This window comes from Onychostoma macrolepis, chromosome 13 (genome assembly GCF_012432095.1).
Source record: "Onychostoma macrolepis isolate SWU-2019 chromosome 13, ASM1243209v1, whole genome shotgun sequence".
Taxonomy (NCBI): domain Eukaryota; kingdom Metazoa; phylum Chordata; class Actinopteri; order Cypriniformes; family Cyprinidae; genus Onychostoma; species Onychostoma macrolepis.
In genome coordinates, this window is record NC_081167.1 from 24,865,898 (window position 1) to 24,887,639 (window position 21,742).

The 21,742-nt window shown below is 36.3% G+C and overlaps 1 protein-coding gene and 1 long non-coding RNA gene across 8 annotated transcripts in view; one reads left to right on the forward strand and one right to left on the reverse strand.

Moving 5' to 3' along the window:
* zgc:171482 (zinc finger protein) overlaps nucleotides 1-9,491 on the reverse strand; it is a 107,668-nt gene extending 98,177 nt beyond the window's left edge. For all 6 annotated transcript variants that reach the window (XR_009274004.1, XR_009274002.1, XR_009274003.1 and 3 more), the window contains exon 1: nucleotides 9,060-9,491. The gene's annotated coding sequence lies outside the window, so the exon portion shown is untranslated. The remainder of the gene's footprint in view (nucleotides 1-9,059) is intronic.
* A 6,199-nt stretch (nucleotides 9,492-15,690) lies between these two features.
* LOC131552756 (uncharacterized) overlaps nucleotides 15,691-21,742 on the forward strand; it is a 47,555-nt gene continuing 41,503 nt past the window's right edge. For both annotated transcript variants that reach the window (XR_009274052.1, XR_009274053.1), the window contains exons 1-2: nucleotides 15,691-15,917; nucleotides 17,049-17,213. This is a non-coding gene — a long non-coding RNA (uncharacterized LOC131552756). The remainder of the gene's footprint in view (nucleotides 15,918-17,048; nucleotides 17,214-21,742) is intronic.

A 21,742-nucleotide genomic window follows, 5' to 3' on the forward strand; every position in this document is an offset into this window, starting at 1 on the left:
GTAAAAAAAACAAAACAAAAAAAACTAATTGACCATTAAGGCAATTTAATTTTAAACTGTTGTTTCTTGCCAAAATACCATAATCCAAAACTCCATAATCATGCTTTCTCCAGGTAAAAAGTCCTTCAGCCTGTTGTCTTCACATTTCAAAAATACACCATCATATTTGTTTAGAACTGTTCTGGACTGTTTTCACTTCTAAAGAATGCTTGATCTGTGCATATTTCTCCCCTGATTCAGACAAGATGCCTTTTTCACTGGAGAAAGCAATATTATGGATAGATGACTCGTATTTTATCCGGAAATTAAAATCGTCTTAATGATTTGTTTTGTTTCTTACAAACTTACAGCATTTCACTTGACGCTATGTTAATTGATGAACTGGAGTTGTGTGGATTTCTTGTGGATTGTGATGCATTTTATCACCTGTTTGAACTCCAATTCTGACGTCACCCATTTTTTATCAGCTGTTTGGACTCTCATTCTGACGGAACCCATTCACTGCGAGGATCTACTGGTGAGCAACTGACGTAATGCTAAATTTCTCCAAAACTGTTCCGATGAAGAAACAGTGGCTTGAGGGTTTTCATCAAATTTTCATTTTTGGGTGACCTATTCCTTTATAAATAAAGTATCCAGAAGATGGTTGTACTATGCATTATAAGAACCATTTTGAATTCCCCAAAGTTAAAAGTACCAAATACCAAAGTACCATTTCTCCCTTTGTTTTACAGAGAAAAAAAGAAACATCATAGAAGTTTGAAACAACATAAGGGTGAGTAAATAATAATCTTCAATTCAGTTATTCCTTTAAGCGCCTGGCCATTTCAAAAGAGATAAATCAGGGCTTTTTCTTCCTTTTTCATTCCCTTTTTAGCATTCACTGCTCAAATTTCTACAAGAACAAAGTGATGTCCTTTTCCACCAGCAGCTGTGGTATGGCTTACCTTGAGGTGATATCATTAAAAGCGTAAACAAAACATTAGAGAGAGAGTGAGATGGAGAGAGAACAAACAAAATCCTGTAACAAAGGCAGACTCGCATTCCTTTCATCCTGTTGAATCGTTCACACCAGAGCATGCGGTCTATGACTCACAGCCCTATGAGCTCTGACTCTTATTGGACATTTGAAACACAAGTGATAGAAGACAGATAGCAGACAGAGCCGTCAACCCAGTAGTATGAGAGACATCACCGCTGTACTCAAATTCAAATACACTAAGATGTGTTTAAAGCACTGCGGAAACAAAATGATATTCAGAGAAGCTGAATAGTCCGTATGTGTACATTTCTGTCATAAGGGTTAAATGCTGTGTAACACTGTGTAACTCAACCTGAACTGTTTGTATAATGGAAATGAATGATATCAAATTGTGTGGCTTGTTGAAGATGCATTTTTCTACAACCCGAATTCCGGAAATATTGGGACTTTTTAAAATTTGAATAAAATGAAAACTGAAAGACTTTCAAATCACATGGGCCAATATTTTATTCACAATAGAACATAGAGAACATAGCAAATGTTTAAAAGGAGAAATTGTACACTTTTATCCACTAAATGAGCTCATTTCAAATTTGATGCCTGCTACAGGTCTCAAAAAAGTTGGCGCGGGGGCAACAAAGGGCTGAAAAAGCAAGACATTTTGAAAAGATTCAGCTGGGAGAACATCTAGCAACTAATTAAGGTAATTGACATCAGGTCTGTAACATGATTAGCTATAAAAGGGATGTCTTAGAGAGGCAGAGTCTCTCAGAAGTAAATATGGGCAGAGGCTCTCCAATCTGTGAAAGAGTGCATAAAAAGATTGTGGAATACTTTAAAAACAATGTTCCTCAACATCAAATTGCAAAGGCTTTGCAAATTAAATTAAATTCAATTCAATTCAAGTTTATTTGTATAGCGCTTTTTACGATACAAATCTCATCATCTACAGTGCATAACATCATCAAAAGTTTCAGATAAATTGGAGAAATCTCTGGGCCCTATTTTAACGATCTAAGCGCATGGTCTAAACCGCTTAGATCAGGTGCACTTAAGACGTTTCCGAATCCACTTTTGCTATTATAACGACAGGAAAAACGGTCGGCACTTTTTATATTTATGTAGCCTACACAATAATATTCCTTTACACTGTAATACTTTAATTTTTAATATTTGGCATGTTTGTTTGCTGCTGTGCATCCCTGTTTGTAATAAGCAAAGTGAACGCATGTTGTGGACCCACCCAGAGGTGCATTTTCTACTAAAACGCTCTTTAAATAACAAAAAAATATTGTGCCATTGACTTTAGACTTTAGACCAGGTTTGAGTTGGTCTATGGTGCAGTCTATTTTCAGTTCCTGAAAATAGCAATGCGCCAGCAATGCGCCTGAACACACCTTTTTTTTAGACCATGGGTGCACAAATGGGCGCAAATTCATTTGCTATTTAAACAACGTGCCGCAGGACGGGAAAATGAGAACTGCGTCAGGTTGAAACTAGCAAAATCACTTGTGCTGCGCCGCATTGTGCCGGGTGTATAATTGGGCCCTCTGTGCGTAAGGGACAAGGCCGAAGACCTTTATTGGATGCCCTTCGGGCCCTCAGATGACACTACATCACTCATCGGCATGATTTTGTCATTGACATTACTAAATGGGCCCAGGAATACTTCCAGAAACCACTGTCCGTAAACACAATCTGTCGTGCCATCTGCAGATGCCAACTAAAGATTTATCATGCAAAAAGGAAGCCATATGTGAACATGGTCCAGAAGCGCCGTCGTGTTCTGTGGGCCAAGGCTCATTTAAAATGGATTGTTTCAAAGTGTAAAAGTGTTCTATGGTCAGACGAGTCCAAATTTGACATTCTTGTTGGAAATCACGGATGCCGTGTCCTCTGGGCTAAAGAGGAGGGAGACCTAAGTGCATATGGTATGGGCAGCTTGTGTGTTTTGGAAGGCACTATGAATGTTGAAAAGTATATAAACTTTTTAGAGCAACATATGCTCCCCTCCAGACGACATGTATTTCAGCAGTACAATGCAAAACCACATACTGCAGCTATTACAACAGCATGGCTTCGTAGTAGAAGAGTCCGGGTGCTGAATTGGCCTGCCTGCAGTCCAGATCTTTCACCTATAGAGAACATTTGGTGCATCCTTAAATGAAAAATACGTCAAAGACGACCACAAACTCTTCAGAAGCTGGAAACCTATATCAGGCAAGAATGGGACCAAATTCCAACACCAAAACTCCAGAAACTCATAACCTCGATGCCCAGATGTCTTCAAACTGTTTTGAAAAGAAGAGAAGATGCTAAACCATGGTAAACATGCCCCCGTCCCAACTATTTTGAGACCTGTAGCAGGCATCAAATTTGAAATGAGCTCATTTTGTGCATAAAATTTTAAACTTTCTCAGTTTAAACATTTATGTTAACTATGTTCTATTGTGAATAAAATAATTGGCTCATCTGATTTTAAAGTCGGTTAGTTTTCATTTTATTCAAATTAAAAAAACAAAACGTCCCAACATTTCCGGAATTTGGGTTGTATATCATTTATACCACAGTGCAATTTAATTTATATTGCATGCAAAACAGGTCTTTCAGTGTAGATAGCTTCTTTGATTAGGAGAGATTACATTTTTGCATTGTACATTGTAACTGCAGGATGTTTATTGTTACATCTAACTTCATGCACTAATATAGAATTCAACTGATGTAAGGTCAGACCATCATGTAATCTGCTATGTCTTTGCATGCATTGGCTTTTTTACAATGGCTTCAAACGTGTCTCTTCCAGTCATAATTTTCATTTTACTGACTTATCATTCATCTGATATGAATAATCTTCCTTTTTGATTTGCATTCATTACGTTATAATGAATCATATATGATCATGTCCGTTTCATTAAAGCATTTAAGTCACTAGATTATGATTAATAGACATTAATGCAAGGTTATGTGATGTATAAAAATATGGGGTTGGAAAATTCCTCTACTGTTGTGACTATGGGATCACTTTAATGGAATATTGAGAAATGTAATTACAATTTGAGCAACAAAATCAGCTACAAAATAAGTCACTGTCACTTTGCAACTTAATAATTTATATTATTTATTATTTATATCATTTATATTTATTACAATTCTAAAATCAATTATACTGTAATAGAGTTTGGTTATACTGCCCCCAGTGGATAAAAAGCTGAATTTTCAGCAGCCATTACTCCAGTCTTCACTGTCACTTTGCAACTTAATGATTTATATTATTTATTATTTATATCATTTATATTTATTACAATTCTAAAATCAATTATACTGTAATGGAGTTTGGTTATACTGCCCCTAGTGGATAAAAAGCTGAATTTTCAGCAGCCATTACTCCAGTCTTCACTGTCACTTTGCAACTTAATAATTTATATTATTTATTATTTATATCATTTATATTTATTACAATTCTAAAATCAATTATACTGTAATAGAGTTTGGTTATACTGTCCCTAGTGGATAAAAACCTGAAGATTCAGTAGTCATTACGTCAGTCTTCAGTGTCACTTTACAACTATATTATTTATATAATTTATAATTTTATTCAAATATAGTTACCATTCTAAAATCGCTTATAATGTAATAGATATTAGTTATACTGCCCCTAGTGGATAAAATGGGCAAATAATCCCAATGATTCACAAGGAAGGATGTACAGACAATATTAGTGAGAGTCTTTTGACTTGGATTGGTAGGCAACCGCCTAGACCTCCAAAAACATCCTAGAAACCACCATGAATTTCCTAACAATACCTATTCTCTCCAAAAATATATCAATATAAAATATTTTATGATATAAAATAGCACAGGAAACATGTTTGAGGAACGGGAAAACATTCACCACAGAATTCTGTCACCTCTAGAAGCTTTTGGCACGTTGGCTCACATTTTCAGCCCATATTCCTGTCAGGTGTATGTTGTTCAGCTTACACACACACGTACACATACACTACCAATGTATCAGTATGATCATCTTAGTTACCAACGGAACTTACAGCTGAAGCAGAGAGACAAACACTTTTATATGTCTCTGGTTAACAGCATTTGCAAAGATCTTCTACACACCAGCACACTGTCAAAAACCACAGAAAAGCTTTTCACCATGATATGAGAGCATTAGTTTTAAAACAGATGTTGTTTAATGTGCAAGCTCGGATTGCACATTCAAGAAGAAGAGATCAGATCTATCATTTACACTGGCAACCCTCAGAATTTACTGTCTTTTTGTCTCAAAATTAGTCTTTTCATTACATCTACAACAACATATCTCATAATGATGACATGGGGGTTTGCATATGATTAAAGTGTGAAAAGCAATCAATGCAGTTCTGGAGATATACCAAAGATGCATGTTTTTTTTTTTTTCCCCTGATGGATCGTCATGCCTGTTGCCATGGAGCAGTGTTGAGAAAAAAACACAACTAGAGTGCATGGTCAAAAGATCAGCCTGTCTTAGACAAAAAAAAAGAAAGGAAGAGGCACATAATTATCATTCCCTCTGAGACGGAGCAATTATGTTGATTAGGCAAAAATATGGTATTTAAAGGAGGCCACATGGATTTTGACTCCACTCGCATTAAGAATAATCAAGGATAATAATATTGCTATTATCTGAACTTCGTTTTAGCGCACACAGGAATGGGTTATAGTGGTCACCTAGTTGACAAGTCATAAAACATAGGACTAACAGCCTAATTATTCTTTAACCTACTAGTTGATATAGAATATATGTTGTTTTGCACATCCTAACAAGCTGCGGTTCTGCGTGCACACGTGCACACACACACACATATTAAAGGTCTATTTTAGGTCTGTTGTTATTTCTTGCATTGAATCTCTGTGCAGGAGAGTCAGCGGCTCGTGTATTGCGTGGTACAGCAAATCATTTGCTCCATAAACTTCCCCTGTGCACCGGCACCATATCTATCATTCAGCACTGATGGGTGTCACAGCTGCGAGAGAATCCCTGCTCACCAGAGATAAAGAACAGAGGGCACAGGACAAATATATCTTCTTTAGAGAAAGCCCCATGCACCTGCCACCCAGAGGTGTAAAGTATTAAACAATACAGCCAAACCCAGAAAAAAACTAAGCAGATTATAGAATAATGGACTGTTGAACAAAGCATATGAACCTGCTGTACATTCCAGCATTGAAATGAAACATGGGTTTAAAGTGTAGACTAAATTTGTAGATTAGAATATCAATCTGTTCCTTATAAAAAGTTATTTTCTGACTGATCAGAACACTTTAGTTATACAATACAATGCGTGCATCAGTGTTTGTTAGTCATTTTTTGAAGCTTAAAGGAATAGTTCACCCAAAAATGAAATTTTGCAGAAATTTACTCACCCTCAGGTAATACAAGATGGAGATGAGTTTGTTTCTTCATCTGAACAGATATGGAGAAATTTAGCAATACATCTGGCTCTGCAGTGTATGGGTGCCATCAGAATGACAGTCCAAACAGCTGGAAGAGCAATATTATGGACAGATGACTAATTTTAGCCTGGAAGCAATGATTTGAAGTTAACAATGTCTTGATGGATTTGTTTTTTATGAACACACAGCTTTTCGCTTCACAGAATGGACTGGAGTGATGTGTTTATCAGCTGTTTGGACTCTCATTCTGATGGCACCCATTCACTGCAGAGGATCCATTGGTGAGCAAGTGATGTAATGCAATTTTTTTTCCAAATTGGTTCTGATAAATAAACAAACTCTTCTACATCTTATCTTATTCACCTAAGGCTGAATACATTTTCTGAAAATTTTCATTTTGTTCACTTTTGCATTCCATAGGAACAAAATTACAGCATGCAGGTTTAGAACAATATGAAGGTGAGTAAATAATGACAGAATTGTCATTTTTGGGTGAACTCCTCTTGTAACTTTCTTGCACTGTATATATGATCTATTGTTTCATGCTGTTGTTGTTGTTTTTTGTCTCAAATAAACAGGAAAAGCCGAAACCCTTACCCAGCACAGTGAGATGAGAGAGGGAAAACAATTATGAAGCAACTGGATTAAGGAGAAGTCAAATAATGTTCAATTGTAAGTGCATTACCGTTCACACGTTTGCTCAGGGACGAGTCTAAATTACTTTTTGGTAATCGATAACATTACACACATGCAGTCAATACAGCTTCAGTTATATTTGACCCAGAGCATTCCTTTAAATGTGCTATAAATCCAGAGACTGAATATGTCTGCCCTTGACAGACTATTTTAGCACTTTAGTTCATTATCATCTTAAAATCTACCAAAGTTTGTTGCTGTTGTTTTTGGAAATACTGACCTTGCTAGCACTTTTGGATGATGTTTAGCCCATGTTACACAATATGCTACTTTTATAAAACAGTAGCAACAGCAATATGATAAATAATACCTGAATGCCGGTTTATGCTTAAAAAGCAACATAGCAAATTAGTGTGTTAATACAGAATATGTGTTGATAGGTATATGTTTATCAGCATTCTACAAAGGCTTTGTACATGGCTCAACCAATCAGAGTTTTGTGTTATGGTGTATATTTTTGTGTTTTCGCATATGATGGGATACAGTTAGCATACAGTTGGATTATATTTAAGCATCTACAAAATTAAAATGTAAGTCATCCCTGGCTATAAATCTGCTCTGCTCTTTGAATACTACATAAGACAGTGTGAAAGTTTATGGAAATATATCACAGATGGTATAAGCAGCAGACAGCAGGTCCTACAGGACTGTAACAGAATTCTGACCTGAACCAAACAAAACACCCACACTGGACACGCTTCTAATAAATTTCAGTTTAAAAGCAAAAGACAGGGCTGGAAAAGCAGGGGTGTTAGAGTGAGAGCATAGTGTGTTGTAAATAACACTTGTGCGCGTAGTGTTGGCAGCATAGTGCACTCTGTGAACAGTATGCATCAAGGTGGTCGAGTCTGAAGATGTCAGCACGCTTCTATTCTTTCAATTAGTTTCAAATGCTCATAAAACAGACTTTACAGCACTCTAACACCGTCTATATATGCCTGCATATTCAGTGTCCTGTGATAAATGGTAATGTTCACACTTACCAATCAACGGCTTATGTTTGACAGTTACGAGATATATTTTGCATCTTGTTAACATGAACATGTTCTCAGGACTAAGGTAACATAACACTGAAAGGCAGCTCTTATCTGCGGATGCGCTTATAAGAGTCTTAATGGATAAAGATCAATGCAACTTAAACTTGAACAATCTCAGGTTTCTCAAGCGCCTGCCGATTGTGCTAAAACTTCAGTTTAGACAGAGCCTTGACGCTTTAACACACTGATACTGGTTTGAAGACAAATATAGTCTAATAACAGAAGTAACGTATTTAGCCATAATAACAGAAATGAAAGAATATACAAATAATGGAGAAGTAAGTTTTATCTGAATGATCTGAAAAACTCAGAACTCTGGTTATAATAGCTACTTCTTTTCTGTAACAGTGGTTTAGTACGTTGGTTTCAAACACTAAGTTTAAAGTTTATATATTTTTTTGCACTGTACAAACTAAGTGACATTTTTAACTGTTTGTTGGCCAATTTTTTTTTTTTTTTTTGTCATTTGTGACACAATTGTTATGCTGTTTACATTTTGCTGCCACATATGTTGTGGACGATACCATAGATAATCAATAATAATAATAAAAAAGGTATTCTTCTCAAATCTGTGTCAATACACAGCAGGTTCGTATCGTGGCAACTACTGTAAGTGTGACAACATGCCCCGCTTCTAACGTGCGTTTTTTCTTCTTCTTTTTTTTCTGTGCAATAATGGACATGTTCAGCAGCTTTGTGTATCCAACACTTTAAATAAATGCGTAAATTCTGATGCTTCCCAAATCAAACCTAAGAAATATTTCGCCTACTGGAGTAAGAAGTGTGACAACTAGTCCCAGTCTTCTCTATTTCTGTAAAGAGCATCACTGTTGCTGTAAGGAATCTCCTGCACTGAGTCAACTCTAAACAACATCACCATCATCATTATAATAGTGTGTGTCTGGGCTCACCTTGCGCTAGATCTGATATGATCTACTGGAATCCGGCAGTCCAGATCTGTGTCTGTGATCATCAGCTGGAGTTAGAGAAAGATCGCACCTGTATCCGGCAAACTTCTCTTATCTCTCACGGCTCGGTTCGGAGCTCAAGCGGTGACACAGTTTCCACAAAACACTTTGGCGAAAATATTGTAGAACCAACCCCGACAATGTGCTATCATAATATCTGGTCCTCTCCGTCCATAAACCGTGAGATGGTAAGCGATGATCGGAGAACGCAGAGAGGAGCGCGCGGCGACGCCATCAAACTGCGCGTAAAGCGAGAGCGCACAGATATAAGAGCGCGGGCACACACGTCAGTAATCCAGAGATACTACTAGCAGAGATATGAATTACACTGCACACACTCACACGCACACATACGCGTGCTCGCGCGGGTATCATTCTCACAGCTCATTTGCAATATTGGGCGTCCCTCTTGGGAAGTGACTGTAACGGGTTACTTTTGTGGTGTGTGGTGTTGTAAATCTGTTACTACGTGATGGAACCACGGTACACTGATGGCAGCATATGGTGTACCAGATGTATCACATGGTACTTGGTATTTACCTGGGTATTTACAGTACATGGTTCTCCAAGGAATACAGTTGAACCATAAAACCATATTAGTGCAATTTTAGTCCCAATGACCATATTGACAGTCACAGTATTTACACTTCATTAAATTACTAATTAAAAATGTTCCGGAGTTATGTCTAAAAATACTGGAAACACTTGTTCTGGCATGTTTTATTTTGCTGCATTTTTGTAAAGTTTGTTATGTTTTAAATTTTTTTGAAAGGGATTCTTCTCCTTACTTCAAGAATGTGTTTCTTCTATAACATTTTTTTTTTTTTTTTTTTTCACAGTTTCCACAATTCTGGATTCAGTGACTGCATTTATGGTTACATTAATGCAATGATCTCTTTATGTAAGTGATTTGCATTCTTTATAGGTGTTCATGAGAGGAGTATTCTAATTTCATTTGTCAGTAGATTTTCATGTGTTTGCTGAGAGCATTTGGATGTTGAAGCTTGACGTCCAATGTTAGGCAAATTAATACAATTTAAGACTGATTGTCTTTTATTTTATTGTTTCCTGATATTTAAATGGTAATTGATCATTGAACTCCCATTTTACCTTATGCATTTTTCTTAACTCACACTGCTTTGAAGAATGCCAACTGAAAACTATTCTATTCTATTCTATTCTATTCTATTCCCATTGTTATTTATATACTAGCTATTATAATCTTGTATACACACACACACACACACACACAACACAACACAACACACAGGTATTTCCCTCTTTAATTCAGACTCTAAATCAGAAGTGTGACTGCCTCTAAATGAAGCATATTATACAGGCCTAAATGTGTTTCTGTCTTCACAGTTTATTAACTCCATATTGAGACAGCACTGTTTAATCACACAAAATCTGTTCGTGAAATTGTCACTTTTTTTTTTGCTGAACACAAAAGACGGCATTGAATCTTAGAAATGAATGTCCTATTATAGTGTCTCAGCAGATATGACAGCTGCTTTTGTAGAGCATCCAAACACTTCCATCCCATCACAATGCACACGCAAAGAAGACAGAGGAAGCCAATTCATCCGAGCGCCTGGTAATCGGTGATGCCGCTGTTCATTTGTCTCAAGTGTCATGTGTAGGACCACATTCTGGCAGAATCAGATGCTTTTCATTTTGTTGCATTTCACGTTGAACTGTGCACATTTGCTCTCTCAGACTCTTTTCTCAATGTTTAACTGCATGAGACTAGACAAAATGTGTTTTATGAGGGTGTGAATTATTTCAAAAGGCCTCACCTTGTCAGTCATACATGATGAGTTATACAACAAGACTTAAATGTTGCAAAACAAGACTTGTATATTGGTTTGCAGGTTGTCAAGCTGGAATCAGATAGCTGACCAGCTAAACACCAGTTTGGACAGACTGGGAGACTAGACAGAGCAGCTTAAACCACCTAAGACCAGCAAATCAAATTAGTATAAACTGCTTTTTATGTATAGAGAGAAATCTGTTTAAAAAGAGAGAGAGATAAAGAATAGTTAGGAGATGATTTGTAGCCTCCCTGTCATGGAACTGGAACGTCCCCAAAACATGGATGTGATTTCACTTCCAGTACTGGCAATATTTGATTTGATGCAACTTTAGCAGAGACTTTTCTGAAATGTAGCATTACATCACTTGTTCATCAATGGATCCGCAGTGAATGGGTGCCATCAGAATGAGAGTCCAAACAGTTGACAAAAACATCACAATAATCCACAAGTGGACTCCACAATGACAATGATTCCAGTCAGTCAAACAACATCTTTGTGAAGTGACTAAAATATCTGTCATTGAGGTATTTTAACTTTAAACCAGTGCGTTTGACCAATATACAAGTCCATAATCCATAATTCCTCCAGTGAAAAAATCTATCTCCTGTTGTCATTTCACTTAAAAATCCACTGACATATTTGTTTAGAATGGTTTTTGCTTGTTGACGGTGCTTGATCTGTGCATATTTCTCTCCTGATTCAGATAAGATGACTTTTCACTGGACCCAGACATTAATTGATGGACTGGAGTTGTGTGGATTACTTATGGATTATTGTGATGTTTTTATCAGCTCATTCTGACGGCACCCATTCACACTGCAGAGGATCCATTGATGAGTAAGTGATGTAATGCTCAATTTCTCCATAAAGGTTCTGATAAAGAAATAAACTCATCTACATATTGGTTGGCATAAGGGTGAGAAATATATTTAATATACAGTTTGGCTTTGTTATATTTGTTAAGGCTTTGTTATACTTGTAAAGAAGTTGTTATACTTCTTTACAAGTGTATGTGTGCACATGCATGTTGGTTTGCACCCTGAAATGTCCTTGGCATTTACTCTTTCTCTCTCCTGGTGTCTCTGAATCAGCAGGGATGAGGCCGTTGGTCTCTCACGTGACTGTGCCGCAGGACAGAGCCGGAGGTGGAAGCCAGGCTGTCTGGACAGTGGCTGAAATCTGATGACAGCCGCCGAGAGCAGGTGCTGCCAAATGCCGGCCCGCCGCCGAGACGAGGTCAAACAGGACTCGTTACGCGCTGCTTGTATCCCGCCTTACGTTCCTCAGATCTGACGAGACAAGGATCCAGGCACAGCTCATTAGACTGCAGGAGAGAGAGAGTGAGTTCCCACCCGCTCCCGTTTGGCCTCTAAAAACAGTGAGCCAGTGTGCTTAATGGACTCTGTGTAATAACTGCAGGGCTGAAGCACACTACTGTCGAATGCACACATCTATTTTCATTTTTAGCAGTTGTAGCAAATGAATTCCTTAGCGCTGACATGTCAGTGCCTGTGTGGTGCATCTGCTTGTTTTTTGGCTGAAGCTGTTTAGATTAGGTTAGTTTAGATTGTTTGTTTTTTTGAGAATCTTTTGAGAATCTTAAATATATTTTTTCATAAATACTTTTGTCTTTATGTAACTAAAAAAATAGATCAAGTGTAAGTAAAGCACCATGCAAACACTTCTCAAATTTTCTAAATTTTTTCCAAAAAAGTAAAAAAGAAGCTTATAGTTTTTCGACCATATTTAGTTTAATTTGTAATTCAGAAAATCTGTAATTCAATAGCTGTCATATTAATTTTCAGTCAGAATGCATGATTGTCTATTAACTCCTTTATGACCCTAACTAGGAGTTTGAAACTTGACCTAACATCAAGTAAAGTTGGTTTATTTGTCTTTTGCACAGCTTATTCTGGACATTCTGGGCATTGAAATGCTTATAATTTAATTCACTTATTTTAATCAATTGTATTTGAACTCGATAGCATACACAGTTCTATTTTCATTTTTAGCAGTTTTAGCAAATTAACTCTCTTGAGGGCACTAACATCATGATGCTTGTTTGGTGCAGCTGCTGTTATAGATTAGTTGTTTATTGTTATTGTTATTTATTGAGATTTTTTCTTTCTTATGTCAGTCTTTATGTAATAAAAAACATAATTGAAAATTGCTCATGCAAGTACCTCTCAAATTTTCTTCAAAATATGTAAAGTTTATCATTTTTAACCATTTTTTGTCTTTTGAAAAAAAAAAAAAAAATTAATTGAAGGTGAAATTATGTGTTTGTCAAACTGAACTAAAATAAGATGTCATTAAATAAATTTTGTTCTAGGCTTATTTCTAGTGAAAATTCACTGAGGCTGATATTGGATTGGAGTGTACAGTGGATGGTGATGACATTGCATATCAATTACCGACCAACACTTTCATCTGTCTGTAAGTTTGAAATATGAGAGGCTTATGTTAGTACTTCTTGACACCTCTGGCCCAAAAGTGAATGTCTGTCATAGTGTGGTCATTGAGAGCTGTGATAAAGCTAATGCATTAATCTCTATCAGCTGTTTGGGTTTACGGTTCTTGGCAACATGCATGGAGAATGTCCCACTCCAACAGTCACCTGATACAGGAATGAGAACTATCAATCACCTGTCTGCATATAAATTACCTGAGCTCTGAGATATGAGGCTGTGCTGAGTAAGTGTCTGTGTTTGTTCTGAAGGAGTTTGATATGTAATTCAAGCTTTCAGGCCCTCATCAAAGTGTGAGACGCATTTAAAGAAAAGAAAAAATAAAGCGATTCATTAAGTTCTGTTTCCTCACACGGTGATAAACATGTAGAGAGGAGAGAAATTAACATGATTTCAACACACGCTGTGAGTTTCAGGACTCTCACAGTAATGCAAATGCAAGTCTTATGATTCCAGTTACACCAATTAGTGTGAAATATTAATTTTCGGTTGAAAAGTATTGTCTATTAAGTCTTTCATTGACCCTAACTAGGGGTTTCAAGCACTTGCAAGGAGTCCTGGTTTCAAATCCCATCCTAACATAAAGTCTGTAATTTGTACAGCTAATCACTAGACATTAAATATATTTATAATTATACATATAATTATAATTTGATTTAATTTTAATCACTTGTATTTTATATTGATCACTATTCATTTTTGTTGTATGGAAATGAGTAACTTTGACATTAAAAGTCCTCACTTTTTATTTTTGTTATTGTTGTTGTTATTTTGTTGTACAAGTAAACAAAATAATAATTGTAATAATTTCTGAGTGACATGAGAGTGTGTAGACAACTACTACCTTCTTGAAACACCATAGACATCCATTTTTTTTTTTTTTTAGGAATCTAATGGTAAAGTTTACCCTCCGGAGTATTTCAGTGTATATCAGTGTTTTTTTATTTTTTTATTTTTTTAATTTAATTTTATTTTGTATTATTACTTTAACAATTATTATTAACACTAACTTACATTACATTGCAATGACCACCAAGCTTTTGGCTATCTACAGTAGTAATGTTATTAATGTGCAAAAAAAAATGCACTGATGGACTTTATACATAACAAGACAAGGAACGATAGAGTAAACAAGGCCAATGCTGACCTTAGGTGCAATTTGAGCTGCACACATTAGATTGTCAGATATTAATGAAGGTACTGTATTGGATTTCTGTAGTGCTGCCCAATAAGTACCGGTGTCTTCTGCCATCTAGTGGAGAGATACAGCAATGCCAGATTACATCTAAGTAATATAATGGTATATTTGAAAATAAAAGTTTCAATGAATGAAGTTTTGCTAAAAGTAAGTATCACTTGTTTTAAGTTTAGGATTTTTTTTTTTTTAATGGATGACAAGATGTTTTTTTGCATTGTAATAATGACATTGTATTCAGCAAGGGTGTAGGTTTGATTTTGGCATTGGTAGGGGACATAACAGCAGACAACAGATATTTCATTGTTTGATCAAAATTATTGATAAGGGACCATTTGTTGCTGGATATTGGTAGGGACATACCATAGCGTCCTTGCTAAATTCTACGCCCCCTAAAAAATCATAACAATGTCCAACTTTGGAAACTAGCCTATCCAAAGTTCGGTTAATCCTAAAACAGTGAAAACTGCATCTCTGTTATATTAATCCTACTGTATGTGTCCTAATAAGGTAAAGAGAAAAAAAAAAAAAAAACATGGTTAGGCCTACTAGGCTACATTTTAAATAAAACCATAGTTAAGTTTCTTAAGGGATTTGTTGCTTCTTTCTTTCTTTTGTTTTTATAACTGTACTGTCTGCCTTAGCCTAATGGTTTGTTTTGTACCGTTTAATAATAATAATAATGTTAATAACAATGATCATCATCATTATCATCAGAATTAAAAAAAAAAAAAAAAAACGAACCCGCACCGAAGTCCCGATCTGAATCAAATGATTCGCGTTCCGCGCTCCGTACCTCTGATCTGAAACTTAACAGAGAACATAATGGCCCTTCCTCGAACGAAAGGCTGCATCTTCCGGAGGTCGCATTTGTAGGCTGCATACGTCATAAAGAAGATATTATTTTAGAATATTAACAGTTATAAATTTGACCATTATTCTTAGTTAAGTGTAAACTGTTGTAATATGCTTTTGACTCGCAAATGTAATGCTCAGTTAACTGAAATAAACCAGGCTTTATGATGACGTATGCAGCCTACAAATGCGACCTCCGGAGGATGCAGCCTTCCGTTTAAACGGCCATTAGACCAGTGCTCCGTAGCCTACTCCTGATCTGAATAATGATTCGCGAGCCATAATATTGAATCGGTTTGTCTGTTCCTGCCATGTTTACACGACACTGTCAGTAGGCTACTAGCTCGCTAGTTTTATGACATTAACTGAAATAAGCGAAAAAGCATGATGTTTACAACTACAAATAAAATATCCATAATTCCATTCCAAATATAACATCCAATGGAATCGAATCGAACATTTTCAGGTGAGGTTCAGGCTAACCTGTTTACTGTGCTGCTAACAAGTAAAACACTCCATTAATCTAACTCTGCACCTCAAAAATGCATGTTAGATGGAAACATTGTGTATTATGATCGAGTTTGTAGCTTAATTAATTAATTAATTCACTATATTATTTATAGTTTGACCATTGCGAATTAGTTGACAGTTCAATAGGAAATCAGCTGAAAACATCCAGTCATCTCAGGGCTGTAAAATTACAATAATGAGACTCGCACATCTCTAATTTATTTTTATTTTTTTTTTTATTTTTTCGACCTTTTGACGTGCTGTTATCGCTCATATAGCCTACTAATAGGAAAAAAATACCATGTTTGTATTCAGAGACCCAAACAGCCAAAAAAAAAAAAAAAAAATAGTAGCTAAATAAATAAAAATAAAATGGTGCAGCTGCTCATATCTACGTGACTAAAAAGTAGGATAGTGTTACAAAGCTTGTAACGTACACTACATCAACGAAATGCATATAAATATCAGTTGTCGCTCTATATGTCCCAATAATGTTTTAGTAAGATTTTCAAATGCTTAAAATACTTCAAATTTAGAGGCTTTAGAAATGTCCGTATAAAAAATATACAATAGGTTTTATAGGGTTAATAGCTGTTACTCAGCTTCATTTTATGCTTCTAACAGCAGCAGTGGAATATGTTTATTAATGAAACATTGGCTATTTTGCATTTTAGCACTTAACTTTTCTAATCACTGGGGGGAACTAGAGAGCTTTGCATAACACTCAGTTCGGACATGTCTGATTGGTAACAAGCAAAAATCCTGATACAGAACAGCAGTTTGGCGTTCCACTGGGTTCTGTCATTAAAATTAAACATCAATTTTCAGATCTGTTGAAGAGAGTCAAATATTTCCACCCTTCATGAAACAGAACTCAACCAATAATCCTGACTCAAATCCCATCCAATAATCAGTACTTTTAAAAAATGCAGCATGGGAGCCAAGCTCAGACATCCTTTGGAGAATATTGGCCATTCCAGTCCATTTAATGTACCAAGAAATATTATTATTCAGATGTTTTAGGAACAAAAAGCGATGTTTCAAGTTGTCTAATGAGATCGTTGATAGGCTGTTCTTAATGTTTCAGACAGGAAGTACATGCTTCCACTTGCTGCTGTCCTGAATGAAGGTCACACTTGTTACCTCAGTTCTTCCACGATCAGAGTCTGGGCCGCTGGAGGATGAAGTTATGAGCCGATATATCTGGAAGCAGTGGCGCAGACCTCAGAATGGACCCGTGGAACAGTTAAAGGTGAAGTGAAAGTGTATTTTTACAGTTCTTTTATGGTTCTCTTGAGTGCATCGTTTGACTGCCGTCTTTTCCATTTCAGAATTTCTCATATACTGATTTTGTGTCTCTGAATTTTTGCTGCATTGTTTCTGGGAGCATTTCAGACATTTCTAATGACCCAAAGACGACTTTCTATAAAACCAGACTATAAAACAACAAACTAATGAAAAAGGGGCAAAAGCATGCTGTTTGTCACCCCTGGCTTTTCGTCCAGTTGTGCAAAGGGTTCATTTTACAAATTATAAAGTGTTATTCTGTGGTTGGAGAAAGACAGACATTTATGAGGGTTCTTTATAGTGCTGCATGTATTGTTGCTCACGCTAGCTTACCCATGTTGGCAGGGACGTTTTGAAGTGGCCTCAGCACCTCTGTTTGCCTGCGACTCTAATTGCATTAGTGGTTTGGGGAAGCAAATTCTCTGGGGTTGATGTTTGGGTCAACAGCTCTTTGGTTGGAGGTAAAGGCCTTGAATGCTTCAGCAGGATGCTGCTCAGTTTGCTTGGTAAAACCATCAAACTTGATTACCGGTAAGTGCTAAGATTGTTTTTACTCCTAATTCAATAGCCATCATTTTCAGAGACCATTTTACTGGGATTTCCTTGCATGGAGATGATTTAAAATTTAGCATTTAGGGATGTGTGTGTGTGTCTTCCCTCTGGTAATGTAAGGAGGGTGGATTGCATATGTGCTATATTAATGGTAAGCTTATGGAGCATCTCACAGGAACTAAAAACCTCACTGCCTGAATATTAACAGCGCAAATCTGCGTCAATGTTTTTGAGTGATGGAGTGTAGGTGGTAACATCAGAACACTGTCCACAAAATACTCTTTACAGTCAGGATCAAATCCCAAGGATGAGATGATCTGCATGTATGGATTCCAGGATAATTTTTGTTAAATGGCAGATTTCTGGTGACATTACTTTTTTATGATAAAATTATGAGCGTGTGCATTCCTGCACTAGAATGAGCCAATGTTAAATATGAATTATGCCATGTATGCATGACACCAAATATGAAAGGCATAAATAAGCTAAGTTTCCCAAAGCACTCCTTTTGCCCTATGTAAAAATGCAATGAAATTGCAGTAATATTTTTTTGTGATTTATATTATTTATTGTATACAATTGCATCTTTGTCAGTTCACAGTTTACTGTATTTTGGCAAGTAATATCAAAGAAATAAGAAAGAGATATAAAATATATTGATATAACTGATGGATGCAATTGCAGTGTAATATTAATACAGTAGTAGTAATGTATATATTTTTAATAAAGTTGCACCTGTCCATTCATAATTAAATTTAATTTTGCAAGCAATATAAATTACAAAATTTCATTGCAATTTTACAATAAATAGATATAACCTAATAGATGCAACTGTATTTTTTAAACAATAACATTAATATTAATATATATTGTTAATGTATGTGAATATATCATATTAAGCAATGTGTAAAGTTTATTCAATTGCATCTGTCAGTTTGCAATTTATAAATTTTATTTGCAAGCAATATAAAAAGCAACATTTTATTGCAATTGTACATATTCAGAAAATGTTGAATTGAAATAAATAAAATAAATATAAATAAATAGTCTACAAACTGATAGATGCAATGTCTTTTTTTTTTTTATACAATCGCATTTTTTGTGACACACTTCAACCTAAATTATGGATTTCACAAAACGAAGTGACAAACAAAAATAACTTTCTGCATTCTCTTTGTTTTTTAGACAGTAAAAAGTAAAGAGCAAGAGTAACAGTCAGCTCTGCACCTGTTCAGTTCTGCTTGTCCCTTTACTGCTCAATGAGTTCGACACCTTCAGCGCTCTTTGATTTCTCCTGCCTGTGCTGTCAGCAGTCTCATTAGAGCACCGTATATATGGCACACTCTCCATCCTCCACAACAATAGAGCTCTTTCTGTGAGGGATTTTGTGTTTTTATAGCAGTAAATGTGCTGGCCTTCTATTCCACCATACAGAGAGTTTTCTTCCCCTGTTTAAATCATCACTGGCCCTGCTCTGAGGATAAGACCATCATTATTTTGAACGAGTCAAATAATTATCCCAGTAAGGTGGCAAAGCGTCTCAATGCTGTCCTTACACGCTTGATCTATGTGCTTGGGCCTCACGGTTCTACGAGCCCTAGCTGGAGTCAACGGCCCTCTGAAGCCACATAAAAGCAATAGGATTTGGACCTCGTTGTCACAGCAGGCAGGCAAAGTATGATTTTGATTTTTTCCAATGAGCCCCAAGTCAATTATAAAGTGCAGCCTCTAGTGTTAATGGCCTTGATAAGCCTGGACTTTGGACTGTCACCCTTTTAAAAGAATCCATTTGGTCCTGCTTAGTTGACCCAGGCTTTGAGGTTCCCTTTAGGCCTTGAACAAATTATAATACTGACCTCAGATCTCTCCTTGTTGTTTGACAATCCCACGCCAGATGAATGCATACCAGAGAAAAAATGTTTAGTTCCCAGAACATTCTGGGACCATTAGTTATTGGTTATAAAATAAAGCATAAATATAAACATTTGAGAATGCCCTGTATAGGTTCTCTTCAGGTTGTCACCAAAAACCAAAACTCCTAGCAACAATATGGCTACAGTAGAAGTATGGTTGAATTTACAGTATGATTTTGAATTTTCATGTGAAGTTTTGCGTTTTTTTTTTTTTGATCAACTTTTTATTTTCTTTAAAATCAACAAAACAACATCCATTCAGACAAACAACAGGGAGGGGGAAACCAACAGACACACCATCAACAATTTCACTCTCTGAAAGAAAAAAGGGAAGGAAAAAAAAAAGATAAAAACTTTATATGGTCATTCCTTTATATAGTCCAAAATGTTGGAAGAAAAACAGCCATGCATCAGTGGTACTAGGTTTAGCCTTGTTGATTCGTGCTGTTGCACATTCACAAGTCACTATTTTAAGGAGGCTATGATTTCAAAATATTTTTGCACACATGTGCGGAGTAAACTAGTTTTGTATTATTGCCTTCTTTTTCTTCTAACAGAAGTTAGAATCGTCTTTGAGAAGACATAAACCTGGATTAGACACGTAATCAGTTTGTAGTAAAAAGGACAAAACAGAATTCACGAGTCCATAGATTGACAATAATTGGACATTCCCAAAACATGTGGAGAAAAGTACCTGCTGATACAGTGTTACAGATATGACAGTTATAGGTCGAATGCGGATTCGTTTTAAATCTCTTGTAAGGAGATATGTAAGCTCTATGGATGACTTTGAAATGGATAAAACGATGAGTCAGTTTTTAGAAGTTAAGATTAGATTAGACCACACCCTCTCCCAGTCGACCGATAAATCAAAATCTGTTAATTCACGATTCCAGATAGATTTAATAGAAAGAGACTTTGCAGCATGATCATTAAGTTTACTATGTATTAAAGATGGCCGACCAGAGGGTGGTGCGATCCAATCCCGCATAGGATGAGAGGAAATAGGGGATGCCCAGGGATCTCCATATGCCTTGAGAGCAGAACGTAAGTGAAAAAAGACAAAATATGATGATGCTGGGAAACAAAACTTAGTTCTTAGTTCTTAAGTGAGCAGAGTCCCTGGTTATCATATAAGTCACCGCATGTGTTTATGCCCAATGTAGACCAAGAGGGCTGGACAAATGGCCGATTTCCACATAAAACATTTAAGTTGTGCCATAAGGGTGTGTTGTTACAAAATCTGAAAGGTCCTCCCATCAGACGTTCCACCCTTTTCCAGATCCTAATAGAATTGGCCACAAATTATCATTTTTATTTCCTATGCCAGCAAATAAAATATCTTGGAGCCTATGTGGTTTAACCTTGTCAGCTTCGATTACTCTCCATGAAACTTTAGATTGAGGATCAACCCAAATATGAAGAGCCTTAAAGGTGCCATAGGTGATTGTCTTAAGAAACATTTTTTGTTATGGTGGTTGAAAGTCTCCTCACATCCCGATAGCAATCATTAAATTAAGTGGTCTAAATGTATTTATTATCTGTATTTATATATTCTGTGGAAGGCATAGGACCAAGAAATGTTCGTCCAATCAAAATGCTCGGTCTGAGCGTTTTAATTGGCTTTCCTACCTGTCTGTCAATGTATGCATTTGCATACCTCTGTGCACCCTGTTCGCGCAGACATGATACGTCATCAGTGCGTTCACTTCGGACGTGATAAGATATACATACATATGAAAAGTGCAGAGCGGGGAGGGCGCGAGGACTGTAATTAGAAACCGTTGATGTAGCCTATTGTAGTAATTTAATGTTGTCTCTGGTATTCTGCTCTTTGAGCGTATGTGTGTTCAGGGGGCGTGGCTTTGGACGCCGATTGCAGGGCACTTTCAGTGCTATCAGGCTAAAGTTAGCATTTTCCGAGATCTCCTATTGCACCTTTAAGTTGGAACAACCAATAATATAATTCAAAATTTGGCACAGCCAATCCTCCTGAAAGTATAGGACACTGCAATGTGACAAGTTTTAT